This window comes from Bombina bombina, chromosome 2 (assembly GCF_027579735.1).
Source record: "Bombina bombina isolate aBomBom1 chromosome 2, aBomBom1.pri, whole genome shotgun sequence".
In the NCBI taxonomy this organism is placed as follows: Eukaryota; Metazoa; Chordata; class Amphibia; order Anura; family Bombinatoridae; genus Bombina; species Bombina bombina.
In genome coordinates this window covers 854337309-854351358 of record NC_069500.1, presented here as the reverse complement: position 1 = coordinate 854351358, position 14050 = coordinate 854337309, and positions in this window count along the sequence as shown.

Here is a 14050-nt window from a genome sequence, read left to right as displayed (position 1 = left end):
TAGAGTGTGTTGAATATTAATATACAGTACACCTTAATTAGGTTTATAATATATATATTTTTTCAAAATTTTTAATTATGTGGTCATAACATATGGTGATGTAGCCTAATCATATTGATTTCATAAGGTTACTTTGTTCATTAATGAGATATATGAAAAACAACAGAATAAGAACATAACTATACATACATATGAATGAAGATGAAATTGATTGCATTCATTTCAGGTCATCTTCTTTTATTTATGTCTATTAAGTGTTTTCTGTTTCTCCACTGTAATGTTCCTTATATACATGAATTTGTCAGTTTTTATGTACATATGTACTTATGTTTTTAATTTAGTTTAATTAATTGATCATGTTGTTCCTTTAAATAAGGGACTTACACATGCAAACACATCCTATGATTAAGTGCTCCTGTGAGCACGAAACTAGTCAGGATGTTTGCCTGCCACATACCTCATTTTAAACTGTTCTAATAAATTTTTGTTTTTATCAGCCCTTCTCCTTGGTGTCTTATTAGTGAGGCTGTTGCTTTTTCTTTGCTATGTTAATAAATGTAGGTAGGTGGCGATGATGTTAGGGGCGGAAGATTAGGGGTTAATAATATTTAACTAGTGTTTGCGATGCGGGAGTGCAGCGGTTTAGGGGTTAATATGTTTATTCTAGTGGCGGCAATGTTGGGAGCGGCAGATTAAGGGTTAATAATATTATTTTAGTGTTTGCGATGCGGGAGGGCCTCAGTTTTGGGGTTAACAGGTAGTTTATGGGTGTTAGTGCACTTTTTAGCACTTTAGTTATGAGGTTTTTTTTTGTTTGTTTTTTAATATAATTTTTATTTGTTTTCAGAACAGTGGTAACATATTGAATTTGACAGGTTAGTGTACAATAAACGCATAAATTGAGTAAACTTGTCATTTCATCATTAAAGAAGAGATTCTTAGTTATTGTATTATTGATACCTCAAGTGAGTTTGTATCGTAGTCTCTTTATAGTCCTGAGTTTCAAAGTTCTCAAAGCGACAAGTGCATTTGAATTATAGTCACAAACCATTACGTTTACTACACAGTTGTCACAAAGGTTGATGGAATCATATCAAATTAAGTAACAATAACAAACTTAACAACAACTTTTGGTCAAATAAGTAGAATACATTGCAAGACTTAATCTAACTAACTTGTGGTTATCTGTGTGGTATGCTCAAAATTGAGGTAAGATGTGGGTATTGGTCGTAGTGTGCCTCTTAACTTTAGTGGTTCATCTCTTCTGTCTATACTAGTGTGTATGAATTCGCTCCTTACCTTTCAGACGTTCGTGTCGTCTGTATCCGCCGATTTGTTTATTGTTTCCCAGTAAAACTTCATATCTAGGAACATAGATAATTGGTGTCTTTTGAAATAACCGTATTGTTCTAGGGGGAGGGTCTCAGAAATTCTCGAAATCCATTGTTGTTTAGTGGGGGTGTGTGTTGATTTCCAATTTAAAGCTATTAGTGACCTAGCACTGTTCAGACATATTTGTATTAAGTTTTGGCGAATTTTGTATCTACAGTTTGAGGGGTGGTTTAATAATGCTGTTATAGGTGTTAGTACGAATTCTGTACCTCCTATCTCTTGTAATAGCTGTTCAACTATTTTCCAGAATGGAGCAATTTTGGGGCAGCTCCACCAAGTATGTACCATGGTACCTGTTCCTCCACAACTTCTCCAACATAGTGGTGTGGATGCGGGGTATATTCTATGGAGCCTATCGCATTAAGATTTTAAAATTCATTTCTATTAATTTCATGGATGTTGATGATTTAGAAGTATTTTTAAAAAATTTTCTCCAGGCTTCCTCATCTAATTGAATGTCTAGGTCTTGCTGCCAGTGTGATGTAAATGACAGTAAACAAGCCTGTGTGGCTCTTTCTAATGCTTTCTTGGCGATAGATAGGGTTCCCTTGATGGGTGTAGTCATGAGGCATAGATGTTCGAAGTTGGTGGGAGGCCTAGTTAAATCCTTGCGTAGTGGATATTGTGCAGGAAGTGTGTAAGTTGGCTGTAATTTAACCATGAAGCAAAGGCGCCATTCATTATATTTATCATATTCTGTTTGGACTTAAGTACTTGATTATCTAATAAATTAATGATTGGTATTGAATCTGATAATTCCCACGTGGCCCTAGTATTTTGCAAAGGTTCATAACCTACCGTGAGTTCCATGTTAGTTGAGATTGGTGTGAGTGGGGAGTGTGGTGAGGAAAGCGATGGGTGTTTTTGGACCAGGAAGTCCCACATCTCAAATATGTGTTTATAGGGTCTAAGGATTTTGCTAATCCAACATATGGAGCCTGGTTTTGGGGCCCTAATAATTTGAGAATACAATGATACCCAGGCTTTAGCATCCTTTTTCAGATGCCAATCCAGTATGTGTTTGCAAAATTGTTGAGTGATAGTAGGATTCAATTTTCGGTACACCCAAACATCCCTCTCTAATTGACCTATGCATTGTGGCCGCGTTAATACGTGGCTTAGTCTTACCCCAGATGAAGGAAAGTATGCTCCTCTGCAAAAGTGTGAGGAGTAGATTAGGTAGGGTAATGGGGACTGTTTGGATAATATACAATATCTTTGGAAGAATTGACATTTTTAGTGCTTGAATCCTGCCCCACCATGACAGGGGCTTATCTTTCCAATTTTGTAGAATGTGTGATATAGTGGATTGTAGCGGTTTATAATTTGCATCAAACAGTTGTGTAACTTTAGGTGTTAAATATACACCCAGGTATTTCAACTGTGTTTGTTGTATTTTATACGGACACATGGTTTTGAGGGTCTGGGAGTCTTTTCGTGTCATGGATATATTCATAATCTCTGATTTTTGTTGGTTGATTGAGAAATTGGACAGGAAGCTGAACTGGTTGAATTCTGCCATAAGGGCAAGGAGCTAACGTTTAGGGGAGGTCAGGGTCAACAGGACATCGTCCGCAAACATTGATAATTTATATTGATTTGGCCCTATATTTACCCCTGCAATATTTGGGTTATTGCGTATGTGTCACAGTTCAATTCAGAATCTGCTTAAATAAAAGGACCAAATGTGCAGATCAATAATTTGTAGTTATCATACTTAAATTAATAAGTTTATTTGTCCCTATCTGAATCTTTAAACCAACTATACTGTTTAGTATGATGATTCAGATAGAGTTTAATTTACCACTATATAATTATATGTTGTTTTATCTTATACAAACACATAACTACAGTGTGGATTTGAATATAGTATGATAAATAAAGCAACAATGAGAATATAATGGTACTCTTTGGTTGATAGAAACTTTCCTAAAAGATAATATTATCATCTGTGAGTGAACTGATCAGATAACTAACAATGAATGTACGTTAGAATGACATGGTAAATGTTCCGGTAATAGTTATAACCTTTAAATCCAATTCAAAAATAGAGTATGATATGTCAACAAAAGTACTTTAGGCGGTTTGAGTAGAAAAAGCTGTTTACCCAAAAGTGGTAAGTACTTACACGCTGAAGAGAGGGAGAGGAGACACAGACTGCAGCTGCGGGACAAGTAAGTTTGAGCGCGAAGTCCGTTTCACAGAAGGAGGCGGTCCTGAGGCGGAGAATCTTGTGACAGCGTAAGCTGTCAGAATACAGAGAGACTGATAGTTCCAATAGGAGAAGGCTTGGTTGAATCCAATACAGGAGTGATACTCAATTACAAGCAATGAAGGGGAGAAAATGAGGTCCTTATAAAGGAAGCGATGCCAGCATTCTTAAAGGTACAGTGTACAAGGCTCACTATATGACAGTATGTGTGAGGCTAGAACTTCCATTACCAATACAAACAAAATTGGTGAGAGCGGGCATCCCTGTCTCGTTCCATTATTAATTGGGAATCCATGGGAAAGGACTCCATTAACTTTTACTCTAGCTGAAGGGCAGTTGTATAGTTGAAAAATTCTGTTAATCATGATATTCCCAAACCCAAATCCCTGTAGGGTCCCTCTGAGAAAGGGCCAGGCCACCCTATCGAACGCTTTTTCCGCATCAGTGGAGACCAGGGACATTGGGATGTTGTGTGTGGTCACATATTCAATTAGGCGTGTTGTTCTTATTGTGTTGTCCCTGGCCTCCCTGTGCGGAACAAAGCCAGCTTGGTCTAAGTGTATTAAGGAAGGCAATACAGAGTTGATTTGTGTCGCCAATATTTTTGTGTAGAGTTTAACATCTCCATTAAGTAATGAGATAGGCCTATAGCTACCTGGACTTGTTACAGGTTTTCCCTCTTTATGGAGAACTGTGACATGTGCTTCTAAGAGTAAGGGGGAAAAGTGGTTCTCTTCGTCAAGTGAATTATACAGATTTGTTAAGTGTGGGATTAGAGATTGTTGGAACTTTTTATAATACATATTCGTGAGCCCATCTGGGCCTGGGCTTTTCTGGGTCGGGAGGTGCTTAATAGCTATTGCTACTTCATGTTCTGATATAGGGTCACTCATGGTGGTGGCAAGTGTCTCAGGAATTACCATGAGGTGTGCTTCTTTAATGTATTCTTCTATCCTATTGCTGAAGCATGGATCATCTTTAGATGGAAGGTTATATAAAGTTTTGTAATAGTTGCTAAAGATATCTGCAATTCCCTTGCAGTCATAAATTTCCCTGTTTGTCTCATCTAGCATTTTATGTATATGGTTCTCAAATGTTTGTTTTTTTAAGGTTTTTGCTAATAGCGGACCTGATCTATTGCCCTCAGTGAAATACAGTTTTTTTTAAGTAATATTCTTGTTTAAGTGTCTCCCTGCTTAATAAACTATTTAGTTCCTTTCTTGCTATTATAATATTGTTAAGGCTATGTGGGGCATCGGGTTCATCCATATGTAGTTTCTCTGCAACCTTACGGCTAGATTTAGAGTTTTGTCGGTAACGACCCGCGTAGCTAACGCTGGCTTTTTTCCCCCCGCACCTTTTAAACAATGCTGCTATTTAGAGTTCACAGAAGGGCTGCGTTAGGCTCCAAAAAGGGAGCGTAGAGCATAATTTATCGCCACTGCAACTCTAAATACCAGCGGTGCTTACGGACGCGGCCAGCTTCAAAAACGTGCTCGTGCACGATTCCCCCATAGGAAACAATGGGGCAGTTTGAGCTAAAAAAAACCTAACACCTGCAAAAAAGCAGCGTTCAGCTCCTAACGCAGCCCCATTGTTTCCTATGGGGAAACACTTCCTAAGTCTGCACCTAACAGCCTAACATTTACCCGGAGTCTAAACACCCCTAACCTTACACTTATTAACCCCTAATCTGCCACCCCTGCTATCGCTGACACCTGCATTATACAATTAACCCCTAATCTGCCGCTCCGTACACCGCCGCAACCTACGTTATCCCTATGAACCCCTAATCTGCTGCCCCTAACACCGCCGACCCCTATATTATATTTATTAACCCCTAATCTGCCGCCCCCAACGTCGCCTCCACCTACCTACAATTATTAACCCCTAATCTGCCGACCGGACCTCGCGGCTACTCTAATAAATGTATTAACCCCTAAAGCTAAGTCTAACCCTAACCCTAACACCCCCCTAAGTTAAATATCATTTAAATCTAACGAAATAAATTAACTCTTATTAAATAAATTATTCCTATTTAAAGCTAAATACTTACCTGTAAAATAAATCCTAATATAGCTACAATATAAATTATAATTATATTGTAGCTATTTTAGGATTAATATTTATTTTACAGGCAACTTTGTATTTATTTTAACCAGGTACAATAGCTATTAAATAGTTAATAACTATTTAATAGTTACCTAGTTAAAATAATTACAAAATTACCTGTAAAATAAATCCTAACCTAAGTTACAATTAAACCTAACACTACACTATCAATAAATTAATTAAATACAATACCTACAAATAAATTCAATTAAATAAACTAAAGTACAAAAAATAAAAAAGAACTAAGTTACAAAAAATAAAAAAATATTTACAAACATTAGAAAAATATTACAACAATTTTAAGCTAATTACACCTACTCTAAGCCCCCTAATAAAATAACAAAGCCCCCCAAAATAAAAAATGCCCTACCCTATTCTAAAATAAAAATAGAAAAGCTCTTTTACCTTACCAGCCCTTAAAAGGGCCTTTTGCGGGGCATGCCCCAAAAAATTCAGCTCTTTTGCCTGGAAAAAAAAAACATACAATACCCCCCCCCAACATTACAACCCACCACCCACATACCCCTAATCTAACCCAAACCCCCCTTAAATAAACCTAACACTAAGCCCCTGAAGATCTTCCTACATTATCTTCACCACGCCGGGTATCACCGATCGGTCCAGGCTCCGATGTCTTGATCCAAGCCCAAGTGGGGGCTGAAGACGTCCTCTGGCTGAAGTCTTGATCCAAGCGGCGGCTGAAGAAGTCCATCATCGGGCAGAAGTCTTCATACTATCTGGGCAGAAGAGGAGATCCGGACCGGTAGACATCTTCATCCAAGCGGCATCTTCTATCTTCTTCCATCCGACGATGAGTGGCTTCATCTTCAAGATCTCCGGCGCGGATCCATCCTCTTCTTCCGACGACTAGACGATGAAGGTTCCTTAAAGGGACGTCATCCAAAATGGCGTCCCTCGAATTCTGATTGGCTGATAGGATTCTATCAGCCAATCGGAATTAAGGTAGAAAAAATCTGAATGGATCAGCCAATCAGATTGAGCTCGCATTCTATTGGCTGATCGGAACAGCCAATAGAATGCGAGCTCAATCTGATTGGCTGATTGGATCAGCCAATCGGATTGAACTTGAATCTGATTGGCTGACTCCATCAGCCAATCAGAATTTTCCTACCTTAATTCCAATTGGCTGATAGAATCCTATCAGCCAATCGGAATTCGAGGGACGCCATCTTGGATGACGTCCCTTAAAGGAACCTTTATTCGTCATCTAGTCGTCGGAAGAAGAGGATGGATCCGCGCCGGAGGTGCCACTCGTTGTTGGATGGAAGAAGATAGAAGATGCCGCTTGGATGAAGATGTCTACCGGTCCGGATCTCCTCTTCTGCCCGGATAGGATGAAGACTTCTGCCCAATGATGGACTTCTTCAGCCGCCGCTTGGATCAAGACTTCAACTGGAGGATGGACGTCTTCAGCCCCCGCTTGGGCTTGGATCAAGACTTCAGCCGGAGGATGGACGTCTTCAACCCCCGCTTGGGCTTGGATCAAGACTTCAGCCGGAAAATGGACGTCTTCAGCCCCCGCTTGGGCTTGGATCAAGACATCGGAGCCTGGACCGATCGGTGATACCCGGCGTGGTGAAGATAAGGTAGGAAGATCTTCAGGGGCTTAGTGTTAGGTTTATTTAAGGGGGGTTTGGGTTAGATTAGGGGTATGTGGGTGGTGGGTTGTAATGTTGGGGGGGGGTATTGTATGTTGTTTTTTCCAGGCAAAAGAGCTGAATTCTTTTGGGCATGCCCCGCAAAAGGCCCTTTTAAGGGCTGGTAAGGTAAAAGAGCTTTCCTATTTTTATTTTTGAATAGGGTAGGGCATTTTTTATTTTGGGGGGCTTTTTTATTTTATTAGGGGGCTTAGAGTAGGTGTAATTAGCTTAAAATTGTTGTAATATTTTTCTAATGTTTGTAAATATTTTTTTATTTTTTGTAACTTAGTTATTTTTTATTTTTTGTACTTTAGTTAGTTTATTTAATTGTATTTATTTGTAGGTATTGTATTTAATTAATTTATTGATAGTGTAGTGTTAGGTTTAATTGTAGATAATTGTAGGTATTGTATTTAATTAATTTATTGATAGTGTAGTGTTAGGTTTAATTGTAACTTAGGTTAGGATTTATTTTACAGATAACTTTGTAATTATTTTAACTAGGTAACTATTAAATAGTTATTAACTATTTAATAGCTATTGTACCTGGTTAAAATAAATACAAAGTTGCCTGTAAAATAAATATTAATCCTAAAATAGCTACAATATAATTATAATTTATATTGTAGCTATATTAGGATTTATTTTACAGGTAAGTATTTAGCTTTAAATAGGAATTATTTATTTAATAAGAGTTAATCTATTTCGTTAGATTTAAATGATATTTAACTTAGGGGGGTGTTAGGGTTAGGGTTAGACTTAGCTTTAGGGGTTAATACATTTATTAGAGTAGCGGTGAGGTCCGGTTGGCAGATCAGGGGTTAATAATTGTAGGTAGGTGGAGACGACGTTGGGGGCGGCAGATTAGGGGTTAATAAATATAATATAGGGGTCGGCGGTGTTAGGGGCAGCAGATTAGGAGTACATAGGGATAACGTAGGTGGCGACGGTGTGCGGTCGGCAGATTAGGGGTGATGTGGGGTGACCTCGGTTTAGGGGTACATAGGTAGTTTATGGGTGTTAGTGTACTTTAGAGCACAGTAGTAAAGAGCTTTATGAACTGGCGTTAGCCCAGAAAGCCAGAACTCCTGGCTTTTTGCTGCGGCTGGAGTTTTGTCATTAGATTTCTAACGCTCACTTCAGCCAAGACTCTAAATACCAGCATTAGAAAGATCCCATTGAAAAGATAGGATACGCAAATGGCGTAGGGGGATCTGCGGTATGGAAAAGTCGCCACTGCAAAGTGAGCGTTAGACCCTTTCCTGACTGACTCTAAATACCAGCGGTAGCCCAAAAGCAGAGATAGGAGCCTCTAACACTGGTTTTGACGGCTAACGCCAAACTCTAAATCTAGGCGTTAAGTTGTTGTGTTAATTGAGAATATTCCCGGTTAGACAGTTTTTTTAGGTGGATCTTCTGTTTAATGAGTTCCCCTTTTATAACGGCTTTGTGGGCTTCCCAAATCATAGTGGGAGTAGAGTGCAGGGTTTGGTTGAATCTGAAATATTCTGTTAGAGTCTGCGAGATTTTATCGGTTATGTTGGGTTGTAAGAGAAGGGTATTATCTAGTCTCCAGCAGAAATCTTTTAACGGTTTATTTGGCCAATCTAGCGTTACTGTTGCAGCTGAGTGATCTGACCATAGTGTTGGTGTGATATCTGAATCTTTTGCGAGGGTTAACCCTAACTGGTCTATACAAATATAATCCAATCTAGAGTGTGATCTACTTGGGTTTGAAAAAAAGAATACGTTTTTTGGATCGGGTGATGTACTCTCCAGACATCTAGTAAAGTGGAGGATCTTAGGCATTGGGTTATTGTTTTAATGGTGCAGTTTGGTAGGTAGCTCTTTGCTAGGGAGCAATCTAATTTGGGGGTTAGTGCTACATTGAAATCGCCCGCTAGGATTGTGGTTCCTTTTGATACTTCTAGGAGTTTACCTGTGAGTCTTTTAAAAAATTTGGCCTGGCCTCTATTTGGTGCGTACACATTGGCCAATGTTATTGGCCTATTATAAAGGTGTCCTACTAGAATTATATTTCTCCCTTCCGTATCTGAATATGAGGTGACATTTTGCAGTTGTAAGTTTTTATTGAGAAGAATACCTACTCCACTTCTTTTCTTATGGGTATGCGAGCAAAAATAGCCTGTTGGGAACTGTTTAGATGAAAATTTGGGTTCAGCTGTACATTTAAAGTGAGTTTCTTGGACGAACACTATCCCCCCTTTGTGTTTAGTGAACCAATTAAGTGTTATAGATCTCTTCATCGGTGAATTCAGACCCCTGACGTTCTGAGATATATTATTAATATTTCTAGTGTCTAACATAGTGTCTGTCTGGGGTTATATTGCCGACTGAGCGTGCTATTGGTGTATGTGTTAGAGTTTAGGCATATGACGGGGTGCTTGCTGATCTGGAAATCTTGCAATTCCACTAAAACAAATAAACTAGTAATAAAAAATTGAACATGTAACAAAAACTTAAAAATTGCATATTGGCATATACAATATAAATAACTATAGGGGATACTGTCCGGTTCACTTGAAACTACGAACATGAGCATCACCATCTTCCATAACAGTATAGTAACAGTGCAAATTGAATTACATCTATAAAATGCTAAACAACTAGAGGAACATATAAATTTAGACTAGATGCGGCCTTAGCTTCGGCCTAACATATATCCTGAGAAGTCATACTCACGCTAGCGGTACCTCTGAATGTGAGTATATACTTAGGTAGAAAAACAGGTGAAAAAACAAAAAAAGAGACCCTGACATAGAGATCTCAACGGAAGGATAGACCTAGCCTGGTTTCCTATTTGTGATCAAACATCAAGTCAGGTTAGAGTCTGCGCCAGAAGCACTGGGAGCTGGTTGAGATCTTTTCCTGTTGACTTTGTTCCAGGAGTCTCTCTGTGGTTTTGGATCTCTGGCAAGGCTGTGTTGGGTCTGCATTGGTTGTCCCTCCAACCTGGGTAAGGAGGGTTCTGGTATATTCAATTGCTTACAAAATTCTGTTAAATCCTCTGGGGTTTTATAGATGACTGTAGATGTGTCTCGTATTACCTTTATGCAGAACAGGAAACCCCATCTATATGGTATCTTCAAATCCTGCAGGTGTAGTGTCAGGTATCTGGCTTCTCTCCTTCTGTTTAGGGTGATGTTACTTAAGTCAGCGTATATTTGTATGTTTTCTCCCTCATAAGAAATTTGCCTTTTCTTCCTGGATGCTTCCATTATTCTTTCTTTATCGTTGAAAGACTGGAGTTTCAGTATTATGTCTCTGGGAGGTTTACCCTCAGGAGGTTTTGGCCTGAGGGCCCTGTGTGCTCTTTCAACGGGTATGTTAGGGGGTTCAGGCGTTTGGAGGAGAAATTGAAATAAACTCTGTAGGTACTGCGGGATTTGTTGTGTTGCGGTTTTTTCTGCTACGCCTCTAATTCTGATGTTATTTCACTGACCTCTATTATCTAGGTCTTCTAGGTGGAGCTGCATTTGCTGGATTATTGAGTCCTGTGCTTCCAATGTTCTTTTGTGCAAGTCTGTGTCTTGTTGTACATGTTCCAGATCTTCTTCTAGGTGGATCACTTTCTCTCCTAGTTCAGAGATATCTTTCTTAACCTCTTTGAGGCCGAGATAAGGTGTTTTCTGCAGCGTCTAGTACTTTAAAAAAATTATTTAACTTAGTAGCTGGAGTTGCCTGTTTCTTAACAGCTTTGTCGTGCTTAGGAGGCTTTTTAGAGGTAATTTTGGCTTGAATGTGAGGGTAACCTTTATTGGATATGTATCAGGAAGACCATAGAAGGCTTAAGGTTCTTTATTAGCTGAATTTTCTTGCACGTGTTTTACTGGGCAGAATATCTAATTATCTCTGCAACTGTGTGCTATTTTGTGCATGCTTATCATACCCAGTTAGTGTTATGTGGGTTAATCTTAGCTCTGATAGATACTATAGTATGCTCCCCCCCTGTGGGATTTCTCTTTTACCTCTGTTGGGATCCGGAATAAATTCCCTTTCATCAGGTTATGTGGTTCTGTGTAACACACTTAGCCAGTGTTTTTTATGAGTGATGCCGTGATCAATAGCGATTTTGTATTATGACGACTTTGCCTTTAAATGCTAGCTGCAGAGTGTGGCTTTAACGTTATAGAAATTAGCAGTTTCTTCATTTCTTCACCTCTGATAGATCTCCCAGTCACTGTGGGTTGGTTATAGCGTTAAGTGTGAGGCTATAAGTCAAAACGAGAGGTATCTGCAGGCAATGTCTATATCTTATTTGTTTCCGTGATCAGCCTGCATCTTTACCCCCGCAGCCATCTTTAATCCACTTACTTTAGGCCCGCGCCAGCAACTTTTTGACTCTATGCTGCAGTTAGACTGATATATGCCTATGGGGCTGATAGAGATCTTCTCTAGGGAGCTTTACGATTCATGCAGGGTCAGAAAGGTTTACAAGCTGGCTTATATTGTGCTGGAAACATAACGCTCTAACCGTTACTCCTTCTCAGATTAAGTCTTTTGGGTTTGCGCGGCTGCCGTTACCGGGGGGAGTGCGATGCAGCTATACTGCCTTGGTGCGTGGAGATATTAAATTGAAGAAGGTATCGCAGTTAAGCAATTGGTATGACTCTTGTGCATACCCGCTCCGGTACACGGCCATCACTTCCGATGTTACTCCGCTCTCCGCTGTCACAGGCCCTTCTCTGTAATTCACTTGGAGCGCCTTGCTGCTTCCAGCATTCTGTAGCTACCCTGTTCAAGGTGGTATCTATATGTTCTCCAGGGTGTCTTGAGGTATAATCCTCCGTTTTCTCGTTTTCTACACTGCATAGATATCCAGTTAGGTGCTCAGGAAGAGCCTGTATACACGGAGCATCAGCTTTTTGCAGCCATACTTGATGGTGGCTGCCTCTTTAGTTATGAGTTTTATGCTACAGCTTTGTAGTGTAAAACTACTAACTTTAGATTGCGTTACGAATCTTGCGGGATAGACTGTACCGCTCACTTTTTGGCCTCCCAGAAAAAGCTTGCAATATCGGCGCTATGGAAGTCCCATTGAAAAAAGACTTGCGTAAGTTAATTTGCGTTAAGGCCAAAAAAGTGTGCACTGTACAGTACAGCTGTACCTACAAGACTCGTTATAGCAGCGGTAGTGAAAAAAGCAGCGTTATAACCCATAACGCTGCTTTTTTATTCATAACGCAAAACTCGCAATCTAGCCGTTTTTTTTTTTTTTAAGTAATGTAGTTGTTTTTTATTTTAAGTAAATAAATGGTTAATTTAGGAGTTGTTAGGGTGTTCAATATTTAAGTTATTTATTTGCGTTGTGGGGTTGGCGGTGTAGGAGTTAATAGATAAATTAGATTACTGCGTTAGTGATGGTTGGCCGTTTAGGGGTTAATAGGTTTAGTTAGTAGTTTGCAATGTTAGGGTTGATAGATTTAGGGGTTAATAATTGTATTTGCTTTGTAGGGTTGGCGGTCTAGGATTTAATAATTAAATTAGTTGACTGCGCTGGTGGTGGATGGCGGTGGAAGTGATTTGGTCTCGGGGAACTGCTGTGGTGCCCTAACTCGATGACATATTAGTTCAGGCACCATCTTTTCAACAAGGAAACTCTCATACAGAGTTTTTGTTGTCTTTTCTACATTTCCACGGTTGGAAAGTGAATCTGTAAAAGAGTTTCCTTGTTCCAGCTACAAGGGTGGTTTCTTAGGGACCATAATAGATTCCCTATCTATGTAAATTTTTCTGACAGAGGTCAGAAAATCCAAAATACTCTCCTCTTGCTCTCTTTGGTCTACTGTTCAGCCATCAGTGGCTCAATGTATGGAGGTAATTGGTCTGATGGTCGCTTCCATTGACATCATTCCTTTTGCTCGATTCCATTTGAGAGCTCTGCAGTTCTGCATGCTCAGACAATGGAATGGAGACCATGCGGATATGTCTCAGAGGATAGATCTGGACCAGTTGACAAGAGACTTTCTCCCGTAGTGATTTTCTCAGGAGCATCTGTCTCAAGGCACATGCTTCCGGAGACCTTCCTGGGTGATCTTGACCATGGACGCCAGCCTGCTAGGCTGGGGAGCAGTCTGGGAATCATTAAAGGCTCAGGGTCTATAGACTCGGGGGGAGTCTGCTCTCCCCATAAACATCTTGGAGTTGTGAGCGATTTACAAAATTCTCTCCTCTTGCTCTCTTTGGTCTACTGTTCAGCCATCAGTGGCTCAATGTATGGAGGTAACTGGTCTGATGGTCGCTTCCATTGACATCATTCCTTTTGCTCGATTCCATTTGAGAGCTCTGCAGTTCTGCATGCTCAGACAATGGAATGGAGACCATGCGGATATGTCTCAGAGGATAGATCTGGACCAGTTGACAAGAGACTTTCTCCCGTGGTGATTTTCTCAGGTGCATCTGTCTCAGGGCACATGCTTCCGGAGACCTTCCTGGGTGATCTTGACCATGCACGCCAGCCTGCTAGGCTGGGGAGCAGTCTGGGAATCATTAAAGGCTCAGGGTCTATAGACTCGGGGGGAGTCTTCTCTCCCCATAAACATCTTGGAGTTGAGAGCAATTTACAATACTCTGTTGGCCTGGCCCCAGTTACCTTGAGCCCAGTTTATCAGGTTCCAATCAGACAACATCACCTCAGTGGCTTGCATCATCC